The sequence below is a fragment of the Carlito syrichta genome, unplaced genomic scaffold (assembly GCF_000164805.1).
Source record: "Carlito syrichta isolate Samal-C Ts95f unplaced genomic scaffold, Tarsius_syrichta-2.0.1 Scaffold312078, whole genome shotgun sequence".
NCBI classification, from domain to species: Eukaryota; Metazoa; Chordata; class Mammalia; order Primates; family Tarsiidae; genus Carlito; species Carlito syrichta.
The window spans coordinates 153,748-171,579 of NW_007256174.1; the positions used below are offsets into that span (position 1 = coordinate 153,748).

A 17,832-nucleotide genomic window follows, 5' to 3' on the forward strand; every position below is an offset into this window, starting at 1 on the left:
TACCACATAGCAGTTTTGCAACTCTCAGCTTTATTGCCAGAATTAGTAATAATGTAAACAGAGCAGCCTGTGTGGAGATGCTCATCAAATTATTATCATTGACAGTTTAGACACAGAAATAGTATAAACTGCCTCAGTTAAAGGAACAGAACAAATAATGTTCCTTTTTGCCTGAAAACCTGCATTTGGAGTTTGAGAACCTCCTGCTTACATTTGCAGCAATAAAAGAAGATAAGATCAAAGAGAGGACCCCGAAATCACTGGTGATCATGAAAGTTGTTACTGAGTTTCCACTACATGCTTTGGTCACCTGGGGTAGAGATGGAGATACTAATATTCTCATTTTGCAGCTGAGGCCCTGAGGTTAAGAGACTTGTGAAAGGTCATACAGTTAATCACTAGCCAAACTAGGCCAGCTAAGGTCTGCCCAACCCTAAAGCTCATGCCCCACCTCCATGCCCCACCTTCTTGGCCGCTGGAGCTCTGAGTAGCAAGGCCCACTGCAAACAAGCCTTACCCTAGCCCCACTTCAGCAAGCCTTATCTGTTGATGGATCGGACGGATGACTTCTGCAACTTCTCCTATTGGACTGTACTTTTCAGTTTTGCAGATGACTTTGTGTTTCAAATCACAGCATCAACAAGATGGTTTCATATTAATAATTCCAGCAGTGCTGTTAGCACAACCTCTTCCCCGTTTCTTCCCTACCTGCTCTATTCCCACCTCCGGGGTCAGAGTCTGTGCAGCCCCCTATCTGGAATGCCCGCAGAACTACTGCTTCCTACCGCCACCTCCAACGCGGCAGGTTGGACAGAGTTAACACCGTCGCAGTACAGAAGATTGATGATGACTGCATTTCCATAGATTTTCAAAGGAAGCACCAGAAACAGATTACACACACTCCCTATTACAGGAATCTCCACTGGGGTTTCTTGAACATAATACAATAATGAAGCAAGGCTTACTGTGCCCAAATAAGAAAACAATGCACTTACAGACACTAAACCTCTGCGCTAAGAGAAAGGCTCCTAACAGGAGGCACAGAGCCTCTTCTGTGATCCTTGGGCACCACCCAGGGACTGACTCGCAGCATTCGGTGAATGCTGGGAATCCCAAGAGCCTTGGTGACCCCAGCACAGAACACCTTGCTTCGAAAGCTCTTGCATGTGTTGAATTTCATCTTAACCTCACTAAGCCTCCCGCTACTTGAGGGGAGGGAAGACCGAGAGCTCAGGGCCACACAAAGAACTGAGAACAGCGTGAAGGACCAGGCAGGGCCCAGTAACGGAAGGAGGATCTGTAGAATGCTGTGCCCTTGTGGCTCCAAGCCCTTGAAGGGGCTCAGAGTCCCACCTCCACCTGGAGGTCTGCCATGATGACTCTATCACACTAAAGTTCTATCGAATCTCTTCATTTACTCACTTGTTCAATCAACAAATATGCATTAAGTGCAGCCTTGGTGCTGACAGCAGAACGAAGACTAAACAAAGTGCCTCACAGAGCTTACATTCTAGCATGATAAACAAGTAAATACATAATCTGCTGATGTTGTTAAGCATATAGAAATAAAGCATTTGGGTCAAAGCCTGAAGGAGGTGAGAAAAAGCCCTGTGTGGTTACCTGGGAGAAAATACAGGCAAGAAGAAGGATGGGCAGGTGCAGATCAAGCATGAAGATGGAGCCATGTCTGCAGCAGGGAGTGAGGCAGGCGAGGCAATGGGGAGCCAGGAGCCAGGCTGGGTAGAAACTCGCAGCCACCTGTAGGATTTGTGCTTTAACTCTTGAGTGTGACCAGAAGCCACTGGAGTGACAGATATTTGTGAAGGTACCCTATACTAGTTTCTCTACTTGTAGATTTTCCAATAACCAGTATTTTCCCAAGTCTATATCATAAAACCTAAATGCTAGGAGGTACTTTGGGGGGGAAAAGGAGGAGAGGGACTTCTCTGGTCAAATAAGATTGAGAGTCACCACTACCCTGTCCCCTCCATAAAACACCTACCAACACCCCATATTACTAGTGTTCTAGGGTACACACTGTGGGAAACTCTGCCTTATACCCTCCTCCAAGGGGAGTCTATCTCCCTCAGGTAGACTGAGCTCCCTGAGGACAGGTGCCATGTCTTATGTTTCTGCTGGGTTCCACTGTAGCCAATGGGGCACTGGGTACTACAGATTCACAAAACAGCACGTACAAAAACAAAAACTCAGATTGGCTTACTGCTGTAATAACTTCGCACTCAGTGTTAAACGTGTCCATGAGAAACTTCCTTTGCACTTGGAGAATTGTCATTGTACTGGATCTCTGAAACCCCAAGATTTGTTACCCACCCAGAGTCACCTAGTAAAGCTTATGACCCTTACAGAATGTTCTAGATTATGACAAGGGCTGACCGACTGAAATGTTCCATAAATACATAGAGTACATCCCCAGAATCTGTCCGGTGCGTGTGACTCTCACACGCAGACTCTCATACCCTATAACGAGAAATTTGGTCATCAAGTCCATCACCAAAGGCTGCATCTGTACCTCAGGACTGGGAAGTGAGCCGCCAAGATGGTAAATTATAAGATACACGGTGATAATCATCAGGGAAATTCCTAGAGCATTTGCACCTGAAATGCTCGCCTTCTTCTCCAGCCTGAGCTCAGTGAGAATATGAACTCACATATGCATGAAGGGTAATGTGTGGTCTGGTACACTCCACTCAACCCAAATGCCCATACACCAAGAGCCTCGTAATGTGCAGACAGTCACAGGAGACAGATGAGGGGAAAGAAATGCACAGAGGCAGACGCCAAAAGACACACGTCCAAAAGGAAAAGGCTCATGGACCAAGGAGCCAGGAGGGAAGCAGGTGTTCATGGGCTCACATTCCTGCCGCTTAGCCTTTCAAGAGGTTTGCACTAAAGATTTCAAAGTAATACTGATGCTTACAGGATATCACTGTGAATAAGAATATCATTCCCTACTGCTTGTCCCAGTGGCCAAGTATAATCCAGGCAGATTTTGTAGACCACACGCTGGTCTACAATTTGAGCCTTCCTGAAAGCTAGGAGGCTCAAGGCCAAGTCTACCTGGTACCATTCGTGCAGCAAGAGAAGAATCTTTTCATTTATTTTGTCCTCTCTCTTCAGGATTGATAAACCTGAGGGCATGAGGCTGGGACTTAGTTCTATCCAGGGCTGGCCACAGCAGAAACAAAACCAGCCAGAGAGAAAAAATCAGGTCTTCATATGATTTAACAAGCACAAAGTGATCTTGGTTTTAAAATAAGACCAGAGACAAATTAAACAATTTAAGAGAATAAATGTTTTAAAACCGTGGCATACCACAAGTTCAAAAATGGCTTGCGTTAAGGCAATTATCTCATCACAATAAATAACAGTAAATCAATCCACACTAATTGCTTTTGTGCAAGGGCTTAGAAGACTGTTTAGCGTTCTCTGACTATTGATTTTTTTGTAATCGCCTGTGTTGTCAAAAATGCGATATTTCCAGAGAATATATTGCACATTCAGACAGACAGGATTTTAATTTAACATAAAACAATACAAGTTCCGTTTTTTGTTGTTGTTTTTTGTTTTTGCCAGAGGTGCTTCAAAAATCTAAAATACAATGAAGCTGAAGATGGCACTAAGAGATTTTCATTAGAGTCTTTTCTGTTCAAACCAATTAAACAAAGAGCCCCTCTGACCACCACCAGCCAGGCTATGGTCTGTCTTCCTCCATTCCTCCCCATCCCCCAACATATGTTCAAAGGAAAGAAGAAAAACATGTGCAATCTCAGATGCTTCACTTTCCTGCAAATTCGGAACTGAAAAGCAAAACAAACACCACCAAGAGAAACCTTACGTTTTGCTTCTTACCCTCTGCCCCTGGTTCAGTAATTCCCACTGAACTTGGAAAATATTCTGGCTGCTAACTTTACACTCAGTCAGCATTCTGCTTAAAGATTTTGCTTGAGTCTTGATAGCAAAACATATAACTGCAGGCTTATATAACCAAGGCAGTGAAGGGAAAAGAGAACGAAGGGGTGAATGCATTCCTATGCTTCACCCGAGATGGAGAAAGCACAGACTAAAGGAGAAAGAGTCGCTTTGGGTACAAAAAGACATGGATCAAAATCCCAGCTCCACTGCTCAGGAGTTGTGCTACTCTTTGCACATGTTCCTTGACTGGATGCTGGACCTCGGCTTCTTCATTTGTAAAATGGAGATCTAATACCCCCATTTCACAGGGCTTTTCAGGGCAAAAGAAGGTAACGCACATGAACCGCCTGCTGTCATTCCAAGCACACGTCTATCATAAAAGAAACCAGCCCCTCTGTCTTCCTTATTCGAACGCTAGATTTTTTTTTATTAAACATATTTTTTATTTTAAAATTGTGGGGTACAGTTAAGGGTTAGGAATACAAATATGCATCGGTCAGGCGCCCCAAACCTTCAACCTGGAGGTGAAACTTTCTGGTGGAAAGATGAAACTACCTTCTGGCTCCTAAGAGAAGTTGTAGTATAAACAAAACCACAATGCCATAAGCAATGCCAGATGACTCAGTGTCCTGAGGGGTACAGAGACTCAGGCTATTAACGTGAACTGTTTATAAATGCGTGACTTTCAAACACTCTGCTTATTTTAGATCTTTTCCTTACTTTTACTCCCTTGCCCACAAAGTTTAGATTAGAAACTAGGAGCAAATTACTTATACAGCCACATCCATGTCTGACCTCATCCAAACAACACCTTTGTCCAACTGAGCATCTGAGCCTCTTGTGCATTCTAGGTGCTCAGATGACTGGTGTTTTTTGTACATGCAGCCATGTCAGTTTCACATGGACACATCATGAAAGCCTCTGGGACCCATTTCATTATCAGGAATGCAACAAGAGATTCCACCGCCTCACTTTAATCAGAGAACTCTGTGGTTGCTGTAGTTTTTCAAAGCTAAAGGTTTTGTCCAACAGGATAACATATTAACCCAAATAAAACATGACTTTTTAAAAATGATAGCATTGGAATAATTATTTTGCTGGTTTTGGGGGTTCCCACAGCACTTTGTACATAACTTTCTGGTAGCCCTTTTTTGCTGTTACTTCTGATGCACATTTGGCTCTCAGACTTGTGAGCCTGGCAGACCTGACACCTGACTTTACCCCAAATCTCCCTGCCCCTGGCGCAAGTGCCTGGCATTTAAGTGCCTGAGATCCAGAAGAAGAAAAAAAATGTGTCGAATATAGAAGTAAACATTTCACATGATTTGCATCAAAATTAAAAATCGCACTTTAAAATAAAATATTAAAATTAAAAATTAGTACTTTATTTTTACTTATTCTGTCTCTTGAAATTTTGAATGTTAAATCGTAGTGCCATGTATTCTATATGACCTCTCACAGAAACAAAGATCCGAGTATCACATGTTCTCACTCATATAATGGACCTTAAACATCCAATGCAATACTATAAGATAATGACTGACAGTACTGGGAAACTATGAGGGGGAGGGAGATGGAATTAACAGTAGCAAGTAACTGTCTGGGAACGGGGAAACACCCCATATCAACAGGGTGCCTGAATGAAACGCAATTGTATACCTAACCCTTAACTGTACCCCACAACTTCATAATAAAAAATAAATAAATAATTTTTTAAAAAAATAAAAAATAAATAAATACTTGGGAGAAGTTTGCCAAGTATTAATAAGGAAACCAACAATTCAAACTTCCCTCATCTCTCACTAGTTTTGTGCAAATCCTTTAGTTATGCAGATTTTACACTGACAACAGGCAATAGATTTCTCAGGCTTCTTGGTCACATTTTTGTGGATTCGATTGCATTTAGATACATATCAAACACAAAGTTAATAGCATCTTTTCAAGATGATAGTGTGGCTGGTTTTCCTTTTGAAAGAACACACTCATCTGCACCTGAAAGGCTTATGGCCACAGGAGAGAAGGCCAACCTCACCTTCTGAAAGCCAGAGGCAGAAGAATGATGAGAGTTATCTGTCAAAAGCGGAGAGGGTTACTCTCTCAGGAACAAAGGAGCCTAAAGTAAGAAGGAAGGGCCAGCATTAAGTCACACTGAACAGTTTCCAAAATGCACAGATTTCAAAAACTGCTGATTTCAGACCGTGTGTGTGTGTGTGTGTGTGTGTGTGTGTGTGTGCAGATGTGCACATTCAGACACCAAATTTTGATTTGCTTTCCATAAATCAGGACACTATTGGTGCACTTGGGAGACTTACTGAGGAATGTACCACTGTGCAAACCTCCCCCAGCACGGGGCCAAGTGGCGTGTCTTGGTGCAATGCACAAAATGGATGAGAAGGAGTGAAAAGGAAGGAATGGTGCAGGCAAGTATGGTGCAAGATCCCAGTGCAGGAGAATCACTTTTTTTTTTTTTTTTTGAGTTGGAGTCTCACTCAGTCATCCAGACTGGAGTGCAGTGGCCGCTCCCGGCCACCGCAGCCTTGACCTGCTGGGCTCCAGTGATCCTTCCGCCTCAGCCTTCCAAGTAGCCGGAATTACAGGCATGTGCTACCATACCCGGCTGATTTTTTGGTTTATTGTAGAGATGGGGTCTTGCTGCCCAGGCGGGTCTTGAACCCGCGGGCTCAGGCAATCCACTCACCTCAGCCTCCTAAAGGCGCGGGATTACAGGCTGAGCCACCGAGCCTGGCTAGAGAATCACATTTTTTGAAGGCCTGGGCAGCAGTCTAGCAGTGAAGGGCAGGGATGCTGAGGAGAGAGACATTCACTGTGAGAAGGCCATTTCTTAAGAACTCTGTATGGGAGACATGCCTGGTAAAACGTTCTGTATGGAGTGACATTATTTATATGATCAGGCACATTGTAATGGAATGTACCAAATCAGTCTAATTAGGTGAGTATGACTCAAGAGCAAACAGAACTTGCCAGAGGCAGCAAGAATCTTAAACAAAGGCATAATAAAGAGATGGAGATGGTAAAGTCAGGACAATCTTGCAATGAAAAGAGAGGATGCATTTTGTGTGGAATCAGTATTTGAGAACCATGTGCCAAGCCTTGTTTACTTACTTCCTAGCTAATCACAATGTGTAAAGTGACCACAAGCGGTACTGCTTCGATACCTGTGTCACAGGTAAGTTGCAGAGGGCAGGTGACTTGCTCAAGGCCACCCAGGTATGAAATGGCAAGGTAGGATTCTTAGATAGTCTGAATGGAAAGCCATGATGTCTAATGTCAACAAAGGAAGGGCTTGCATTATAAGAGACAGGCCTTCCATTTAACCTGCACACTATTATTTCTCCCACAGGGACATTCCCAAGGGTCTACGAATCTCCAAGTTCTTTCCTGCCCTATCCGAGGATAACACTGTGTGGGGAAAAAAAAACCCACACGAGAACTGGCAGAGCTCTCTCTCCTGGTGACTTTGCATCCACCTGGATTACTTAGGACTGTAGCAGTCAGCTGTCTCGGTTGCTCTGTTTGTTCCTTACTTCCCACTGAAAGCGCTGGGTATATCCAGAGTGGGCTGGAGAAGGAGGAGACATGAACATTTAATAAGCACCCACTCTGCTCAGGCACTGTGGTAGGCACGCTCAGAATCACAAAGATGAAGTATTTCTGCCTCCAGTTAGAATGCAGAAAATCACAAGGGGCCATCACTCCCACACTAACAACTTGACAGGTCTTTAAAAAAAAAATCTATCAGATGGCTGAGGACACAAAGAAACCTAAGTGAACTAATTCCAAAAAGGGGCATGCATCACCTAGGAGAAAAGAAATCGGTGGCTGCTTTCATCCCTGGCATAGCAACCTCACAATCACTTCGCTGTGAAATAGAGACCTTCACCAAGTGCAAGGGTAGAGGCCAAAGGCTGGGGACAAGGGAGGAGAGGGAAAGAAAATCCACCAAGACCCTTCCGAAGGGCACCAGGCCTTCACTGAGACCACTGAAGACTCTCCAAAGGGTATCTTGTGCTGCACAGGAGAGGGGAGAGAAATCTTTCAAGGAGCAGAAATACAACGGGGATGGGGGAGAGAAACAGAAACTCTCCAGCAACCCGAAATGCCAGCAGCTGGCCTGTAAGGCTGACACAGAGTCTGTGTGATGGAGAAAGCCGGCACTGGGCGGTAAAAACACAGAGTGATTTCTGGAGTCCTTGGTGCTCAGAGGCTCAGCCGTGCTGGAAGGAAAAGTCCTGATCCTATTCTCAGAACATCTGAAGACAGTGGAGAACCAGCTCGAGAGCTGCATAGAGCCCAGATCCAGCTGGACTACAGATTAGATTTATTCATTCTGGTGTTGGGAGCACCGCCAAGACCACCCTCAGGTTCAATGACTCAGTGAAAAGAATTCGCAGCACTCAGCATGCAGTCAAACGCATGGCTATAATTTATTATGGCAAAGGAATACAAAGCAAAATCAACAAAGGGACGAGGCACAAGCCAGGTGCAAGCTTCTAAGAGTCCTCTGTCAGTGGAGTCATGCAGGACATGCTTAACTCCCCAACAGTGCTGGGACAACACATGTGAAATGCTGCCAACCACAGATGCTCATCAGAGGCTCTGTGCTCAGGGTTTTTATTAGGGGCTGATCACGTAGGTAACATCTGCCTAGCATGTTCCCAAATTCCTGACTCCCAGAAGGAAGGCGTGTATTCAGCATAAATTACATTGGGCAAACAGTTTAGATAAAGTAAGCTCCTTATATCAATTAGGGTGCTGAGAACTCTCCTGAAGTCCAAGTTCTCAGACATCAGCCAAGGTCCAAGTCTGCAAGCAGGTCTTTCAAAGGACAGCAGTCAAGCCTGCTGTGTTAACTCTTTTCTACACAACACCCCACTAAAAACATCTACCTTCCCATGGCCAACTATTATTTACCTCAATCACTACTATTTTTTTCACACATAATGTCTGGTATTCAGTTAATAATTGTGAGGCAAAGAAGCAAGACAACAGGACCACAGGACATCTGCACAGATAGCCCAGATGTTAAAATTATTAGACAAAAGTATTAAAATAACTAGAATATGTAAAAGGCTCTAAGAGAAAAGGTGGGAAGTGTGTGAACAGATGATAAAGTGTAGCAGAGGAATAAAAACTATAAAAAGAACCAAATACTACATAGGAGGCTGAGGTAGAAGGATTAACATGAGACCAGAAGTTCGAAGCCAGCCCGGGCAACATAGCGAGATTGTTTCTTCAAAAAGAAGAAAAAACTAAACAAATTAAGATGCTAGAATTTATTTTTATTATTATTATTATTTTGAGTCAGAGTCTCACTCTGTCATCCAGGCTGGTGTGCCGCTCTGCTCAGGTGATCCTTCCGCCTCAGTCTTCCAAGTAGCCAGAACTACAGGCATGCACTACCATGTCTGGCTAATTTTTTTTTTTTTTTTGATATATTGTTGAGATGAGGTCTCATCAAGTTGCCCAGGCTGGTCTTGAACCACTGGGCTCAAGTAATCTTCTCACCCCAGCCTCCCAAAGTGCTGGGATTACAGGCTTGAGCCACCATGCTAGGCAACTAGAAATTTTTTAAGCATCAAAAAAGAATAATTAGCCGGGCTCGGTTGACTCAGCCTGTAATCCCATGCCTTTGGGAGGGTGAGGTGAGTGGATTGCCTGAGCCCGGGTGTTCGAGACCCGCATGGGCAAATTGGTAAGACCTCATCTCTATAATAAATCAAAAAATCAGCCAGGCTTGGTAGTGTGTGCTTGTAATTCTGGCTACTCAGAAGGCTGAGGTGGAAGGATCGCCGGAGCCCAGCAGGTCGAGGCTGCGGTGGCCGGGAGCAGCCACTGCACTCCAGTCTGGGTGAAAGAGTGAACTCAAATAAATAAATAAATAAATAAATAAATAAATAAATAAATAAATAAATAAAAGAATAATTCATTTGATATTCTTAGTAGATCTGACATATCATAAGAAAAAATAAGGGAGGAAGAGCAATAGAAATCACACAAACTGAAACACAAAGAGAAAGAAGAATTAAAGGGAGAAAGATCATCTAAATACAGTGAGGTAATATCTGTTTAACATATTTGGTATTATAGTCCTAAAGTGACAGGAGAAAGCAAATAAAACAGAAGGACTATTTAAAGAAATAATGATGGGGAATGATCCAAAACTGATGAAAAATAATCAGCCCACAGATGCAAAAGCTCAACAAACCCCAAATAAAGTAAACACAAAGGAACCACATATAGAGTTACTGATCATGAAAACTCAAAAAAGGGAGAAAAATCTTAAAACCAGTCAGAGGAAAAAGACACATTGCATACAGGGGAACAATGAGAAGGATTAAAAATAATAAAGGACAAAAAGTAATGGAACAACATCTTTAGAGCGATGTTCCCTTAGAAATCTATAGCCATCAAAATATTCTTCAAAAATGAAAACCAAGAACAGACATTTACAAACAGAAAAAAACTAAGAGAATTAAACTCCAGCAAACCAGCATGCAAGAAATATCAAAAGAAGCTATCCAGTATAAAGCAAAATGTATCAAATAGAAGCCCAGATCTGCAAGATTAAAATGAAGAACACCAGAAAGAAAAAACCCGGGGTGCCAAAAAAAAATATATACACATTTTAAGAGATGTTATCTATGTATTAATTTTTGAAGTATAATTGAATTACAGTTACCAGTATATGGTATGACACTCAAAAAAGGGCATTAATCAAATGAATGCTAGCATCACCAAGCAACAGGCAGGACAGTCAAAGAAAATGGCAGACGCATGGTTGTCATTTGAGGAGCACAAGACCATTTTGAAGTGATATCTGAAATTCAAGAATGTTGTAGAAGCACAGTGACAATGGAGACATGGATATGCAACAGAACCTCCAACACGCCTAACAACTGCATGCATTCATGATAAGCTTCAGATGCATGGTACTGTGTGTAAAGTGCACAAAAACAGATCTGGGAGGCCTCCCACAGCAACAAGTCCTACCATAATCCGAAGTGTCTGGATGCTGATGGTAACCACTGAGCACCTCTTGTAATTGCAGAATTCAAATGTGACTTGTATTCATCTTTTGTTACCAGTATATATTGATTATTACAATTTTACTACCGTTTTTTCTTTTCTTCAAATGTGTATACATTTTTTAAGTCTTTATTAAATGTTTTTAATTTTTTATTGCAAGACTTTTAAAATTATAGTTTCATGGGTATATTTTATATGTTTTAAAAACATTGATTAAAGCAAAAAATAATAACCCTATATTAAGGCATTTACAACATAAATAGAAGGAATACATTTGACAACAAGAAGACAAGTGTAGGAGGGGAGTAGTATGAATTATAGTGTTTTGTGGCTAATATATTAGTCAAGCCGGGCTCGGTGGCTCAGCCTATAATCCTGCGCCTTTGGGAGGCTGAGGTGAGTGGATTGCCTGAGCCCGCGGGTTCGAGACCCGCCTGGGCAGCGAGACCTCATCTCTACAATAAATTAAAAATAAAAAAATCAGCCGGGCGTGGTAGCGCGCGCCTGTAATTCCGGCTACTCGGAAGGCTGAGGCGGAAGAATCACCGGAGCCCAGCAGGTCGAGGCTGCGGTGGCCAGGAGCGGCCACTGCACTCCAGACTGGGCAACCGAGTGAGACTCCAACTCAAAAAAAAAAAAAAATATATATATATATATATATTAGTCAAGAAATAATATAATACTTGAAACCAGATTATACTAAATAAAGATAATATAATGTCTACAATAACTACTAAAAAAAATAAGAACACAAAAAGGTATAGTTAAAAGGTCAACAAATCCCAACTGAGGAATATTCTATAAAGCATCTGGCCAGTATTCCTCAAAATGTCCAAGGTCATTTTAAACAAGGAATCTGAAAAGCTGTCAAATTCAAACAGATTTTAAGCATGTATAACAACTAATGTAATCTAGTATCCTAGTGCACTCCTGAAACAGGAAAAGGATACTAAGGAAGTATGGATAAAATATGGATATTAATAATGATGATGTATTAATATTGGTTCATTAGTGGTAACAAATGTACCATATTAATATTAGATGGTAACAATAAGAAAAACTGGATGTGGGGCATATAAAAACTCTCTATATCACCTCCACAATTTTCTATAAATCTACAACTGTTCTAAAATATAAAGTTAATAGAGAAGATAAAATGGAATACTAAAGTAGACTTGATTCACCCAAAAGAAGCCAGAGGAGGAAAATAGAGAAGCAAAGAACTTCTATAACAAATAGAAAATAAATACCAAGATGGTACTCTTAAGTCCAAATATGTTGATAATTACATTAAATGTAAATGGACTAAGCACTCCAGTTAAAGGGTAGTGATTGTTAGACTGGTTACACACAGGTACGTAACACACACACACACGCACACACACACATGCACACGCAAGCACACACACAAACACAAACAAGATCCAACTATTTGCTGTTTATAGGAATATACTTTAGACTTAAATATTTGAATAGAGCCTTTCTTCATAGAGTTTAAAGTCCAATGCCATGTCTAACAGATTATGGTCTGCAAAGCACCTGTATCAGAACTACATGGAAAAGTGCTCAAGTTAAGGATACTGGGCTAGACTCCAGGTTTACTGAAAGCAACTCCTGGGTTTAGAAACCCATCATATGTACATTTATCAAGATCCTAAAGTGATTTGGATAATGACTAAAGTTACAGAAAATCCATTCTGGTACAAAAGGTGACAAGAGGCTAGAGCTTCTCCCTGTAAGATGAAAGATCACCAACTCTCTTCATGAGAGAGCAGACCCGAGGTCCTCCCTAGCACCACCTCCCCAAGAATGGCCTGGGCAGGGCTAATAAGACAAGTCAGCCCTAAGCTGTGGGGAGAAATGTCTCTGGTCTGTTTCCTCAAGGCAATCCATCCTTCAAGGACCTTCAAATAATTATATCATTGTTCACATTTTTCAAAGAAGGAGATGGTGGTTAAAAAAGGCAAAGGAATCCCCAAAGATCAACTAGTTAGAAAGTAGTAACATCAAGATGTTGACCCCAATCTGCCTAGCAGAGGTCCTCAAACTTTTAAAACAGGGGGTCAGTTCACTGTCCCTCAGACCATTGGAGGGGCGGACTATAGTTTTAAAAAAAAAAACTATGAACAAATTCCTTTTTTTCTTTTTAAACTATAGTCCGCTCCTCCAACGGTCTGAGGGACAGTGAACTGGCCCCTGTTTTAAAAGTTTGAGGACCCCTGCTCCAAGGCCAACAACCCCAAATAACAACAAAAGTAAAATAACAGCACCATCTAACAATGTATAAGAAGTAAAACATAACATCTAGAAAAATATTTAGAGTAAATGATTTGTAAACACAATTTATTTATTTATTTAATTTTTTTTAGAGATAAAAGGGTTATTTTATTCATTTGTACTTAAACCAGCAAAACTGGCACTGTTGTCATCATGATGTTGCAAAATACAAAGTATCTTTCTACGAATATAAGTGTCATGAACAAATCCGGGTTACAGTACTCCAGTCAAAAGGGGCGGAGGAAATCAAAGTGCATTACAGCTTAACCCTTCACCTGAACTGAATTTGTTAGTGTAAAGCCTCCCCATCCCAGAAAACAGGGCGCTCCTTCATCTCTGTACTTACACTTCCTCTTCTTGAGGTTAGATTCTAACTCCAAAGATGTCAAGTCTAGACTACTATTCTACCTACTTATCTACCACCTATGGCCAGAGATAGCACCTATCCTGTTGTCCATAGCAGCCAAGGTCATTGAAACCTCTTTGATTAGTTTCCAATCATATACCACCCCCCAAATTGACACAATAGGCAGAATGAGAACCAGGATACTAAAACAGAACACGTGACTCTAAAACAAGAAAACCTACGAGGGAGGAAGCAAGGGAGAAGTCAGTCACTGCCCAGAAATGGAGTAAAATACCCACCCGCCTTCACAGATCTTCAGGCTGCATGTCCATAAAGTAATTACGGAATAAATCCATGGTCTGTGGGGTGTTAAAACACTTAGTGGCCTGCTGTAGGACGCTGTGACTTTCTCCAGCCATTTTCAAGGTGGCTTCCAAGTCAATGGCTAGTGAATTCTGCTGGAACTGCATGGCGGACTGCAAGGACTCCTCTCCAGAATTATGGAAGGGCCTGCTCCAGGTGTGACTGCTCTGGGCTGGGGGGTACCAGGTCTGACTGTTCCTGGTGTGGCTACTCCAGGACTGGCTGTTCCAGGTCTGGTTGTTCCACCCGGGAAGGTTCCCGGATGTGTTCACCAGGCATCCCTGGTGGTAGGGAGAGTAGAGACCCAGGTAGGTGTGTGCTGAGACCTGGGCCACACTGTAGCTGTTCTTTGGCCAGTTGCTTTTCTGTCACCTCTTAGACTTCATTCTCTGGTTCTGGAACCAGGTCTTCACCTATTTGTAGCTGAGGTTCAGAATGCTTGAGAGTCTTGCATCTGCTGGAGGCTGAGGTACTTCTCCCTCTGAAATCTGTCGTTGAGGACACACAGCTGGGCAGAAGTGAACACAGTTCTGGTCTTCTGCTTCTTGACCAGGACTGTATCTGCCTTCTTCCCTGGGCTTCTCTCTCCACAAGTGGGTAGTTGGACTTTGGGACTGGTAGAAGACTCAGGACTGTCCTGGGTAAGCAGGTCCATGGAGGAAGGAAGAGGAGAGACAGTCTCTGTGTGGGGCATCTTGGCAGAAGACATTTGCAAGATTGGATAATTTTCTTCAGGCCCACAAATCACAGGCATTGGTGAAGAGTCTGTAGAGTCGGATGTTTCAGAGCAAAGCAGACTCTGGGGACACAATGGATCCACACTCAAGTTATTGAGAAGGAGAAGGAAAAATTAAAGAGCTGTGAAAAAGGCAAAGGCTTTTAAGACTTAAGATTCTCTCGGTGGAATATCTTAGAAAAATATGATCTCAAGATGTGATCCCTGCTGGTCTAGTGGTTAGGGGGGAAAGAAAAGGTGTGAACATATCAGAGAACCAAAATGAAGTGAGTCCTGTAAACACAATTTAAACTCATCAAAAAGAACATAAACCATGATCAGACTGGTTTATCTTCCTTGCTTTAGTTCTTGTGGAACAGGAATCATTTTCAAGAGACAGGGGAGGAAAAAAGAGCCCACAGTTTTTACTCACCTACTTGGTACCATGTAACATAACCACTACTCATAAAAATGGTATTGCTTTTAATATCTCAAACACTGGAAGACAAATATCACTATGAGCATTTTACAGATAATAAAATTTGTATAAAGAAGTTAAATAACACAGTCTACAAGTGGCACAGTCAGAAATTGTACCTTCATCTGTCTGACTTTAAATCCTGTGCTTTGCTATGAGACCTCAACATTTTCAGAGATTTTTAAATGCCAACAGAATCTCAATGAAATTCCAAAAGTCAATTTGTCACTATCTTCATAGAATGATATCATAGATGAGAAACATGTTTACATGCTGCTTTGACAATGGATCATTTCTTTTTTTTTTTAAATCTTCTTTTTTGTTTGTTTTTGAGTTGGAGTCTCACTCTGTTGCCCAGACTGGAGTGCAGTGGCCGCTCCTGGCCACTGCAGCCTCGACCTGCTGGGCTCCAGCGATCCTTCCGCCTCAGCCTTCCATGTAGCAGGAACTACAGGTGCGCACTACCACACCCAGCTAATTTCAATGGATCATTTCTAGAGTATCATTTTTAGTTACAATGTTGATGACTTTTATTTAAATTATTAAATAGATAAAGTATTCAATTAACATGGAATTAACAATACAGGGAAAAGTCTCAGTCCTGGCCCTGTCCCCAGATCCATGCAGTTCCAACCGTCACTAATCCTCAATAGGTAACGCTTCTGTGTTTATTTGCATGGATTCTTGCAGAGGCTTGAAAGCAAATATAAGTAAATACCAATATAGCTTTGCCCTTTTAAAAATTTACTGTTTGCCCTTATCGTATATCTTAAATATCTTTCTACAGAACTAAGTAGAGAGCATCCATATTCTTTTCTGCAGCTACCGAGCATTCTGTTGTTTGGATGTCCCCTTGTCTATTTAACCCTTACCCTCTTCGTGAACATTTCAGTTGTTTCTAATGAATAATCCTGTACAGTAATTAAAGTATTCGCTTGGTACATCTGCAAGTATATCTGTAGGATAAATTCTTGTAGGTGGCAATGCTGAATCAAAGATTAGCTGCATTAGCAATGTTGACAGATTCTACCCAACTGACCTCCCTGGTTTCATATGTGCTAACACTCCCACCAATAATATATTAGAATGACTATTCCTCTCATCCTCAAGAATGAAGCATACTATCACATTTTGAAAAGTATACTAATCAGATAAGTGGAAAATGATATCTTAGTGTGGTTTCACTGATTTTTGTTTTATCGTCAGTGAAGCTGGGCAATTTCTAATGTACTCAAGAGCTGTTCCCTTCCCTTTTATCTGTTTTTTGTTTGTTTGTTTTTGTTTGCTTGTTTGTTTGTTTTTGAGTTGGAGTCTCACTCTTGTTGCCCAGACTGGAGTGCAGTGGCACACTCACGGCCACCGCAAGCTTGACCTGCTGGGCTTAGGCGATTCTTCTCCCTCAGTCTTCCAAGTAGCTGAAACTACAGATGCACGCCACCACATCAGGCCGGTTTTTGTGATTTATTGTAGAGACGAGGTCTCACCAAGTGTGATCTATTTTTTATACTCTGCCTATTTTTAAATTGGGCTACTAGTAGCAGGTTATTTTTAATGAGAAAAGCATTAATAAACACAAGACAAATATTTAAAAAATCAATATTAAAAAGTCAAATATTAAAAGCCATATGAAAATAAAAATAATGCCAGCTGTTCAATCGATTTTTTCCTTGAATTTTGAAAAATATTATCTTAAAATGCCATTCTCAGGCTTTGATTATCTGACAAGCATGCTAAGAGAAATCTAGCATAGTTACCTAGAATGAATGGCCCAATCAATCAAGCTAGTAAGCAATCTGGGGAGGAAGACAGTGTGACCCAAAATCAGCTAAAATGGTAGAAATGAAGAATCATTTTTGTATGGGGGGTTGTGATGTAAGCCCCAACTAGACTTTCCTCTGGCATTCACTTGTATCCCCCTGACCCTCCTTTGACTCCTATTACCCCAACCTCAATGTCTTTCATGACAGGAAGAAAAATAGCACGAGTGCTTTTTTTTCAAAATCAATCCAATTTCACAGGTTGTTATGGATTCCAGTGAATTGAACCTATAACAACTCTCAAACTTAGTATGGAATGATATATACAAGATTAGCAAAAAGAAGTGTCCTCTTTAAATGTGTCCCTTTTAAATGAAAAGTTAAAACTTTATTTAAAAATAAACTCACTTTTGATTCATGTGCAAGGAGACTGACACTGTATCAACCAGCCCCGTCACTGAGAACATTTCTAGCAACAGTCATGGGTCCAAGGAAGCCTAATGGAGAGAGGAGACTTCACATGGCGGGTCCTGCCTCCTAACCACCTTAACTTACATAATGGTATGTAGGCTATTTATCTGCAAGAAAACAAAGAGTAGAATACCTAGGTGGAAGGAACAAGTCTATTTTTGTTTAGAGAATCTTGGCTCAGCAGTAGTTCATCTTGTCTAAGTATCGTTCTCTGACACCTCTTTAAGGTTGAAAATGTCAGTTCCACCCTAGAGAATGCATTTTAATTGCATCTGTAAGAAGAGCATATAACATCTTCACCATTTGTGAATTCTCAGTGGTTTGATGGACTTCACCCAGTGTTTTATAGCCCGTTAGATCTGAGGATGACATGGAAATGCTTTTGGCATGAAGATGTTCATTGTAGGATAACATAAAACAGAAAAAACCGAGAATGACCACAGTA

General features: G+C 41.5%; 1 protein-coding gene and 1 pseudogene across 2 annotated transcripts in view; both read right to left on the reverse strand.

The window, feature by feature from the left end:
* Nucleotides 1-17,832, reverse strand: part of ZFAT (zinc finger and AT-hook domain containing) — a 224,148-nt gene that overhangs the window by 68,404 nt on the left and 137,912 nt on the right. The gene's annotated exons all lie outside the window — the stretch shown is intronic.
* On the reverse strand, nt 13,909-14,790 carry LOC103272032 (annotated as a pseudogene).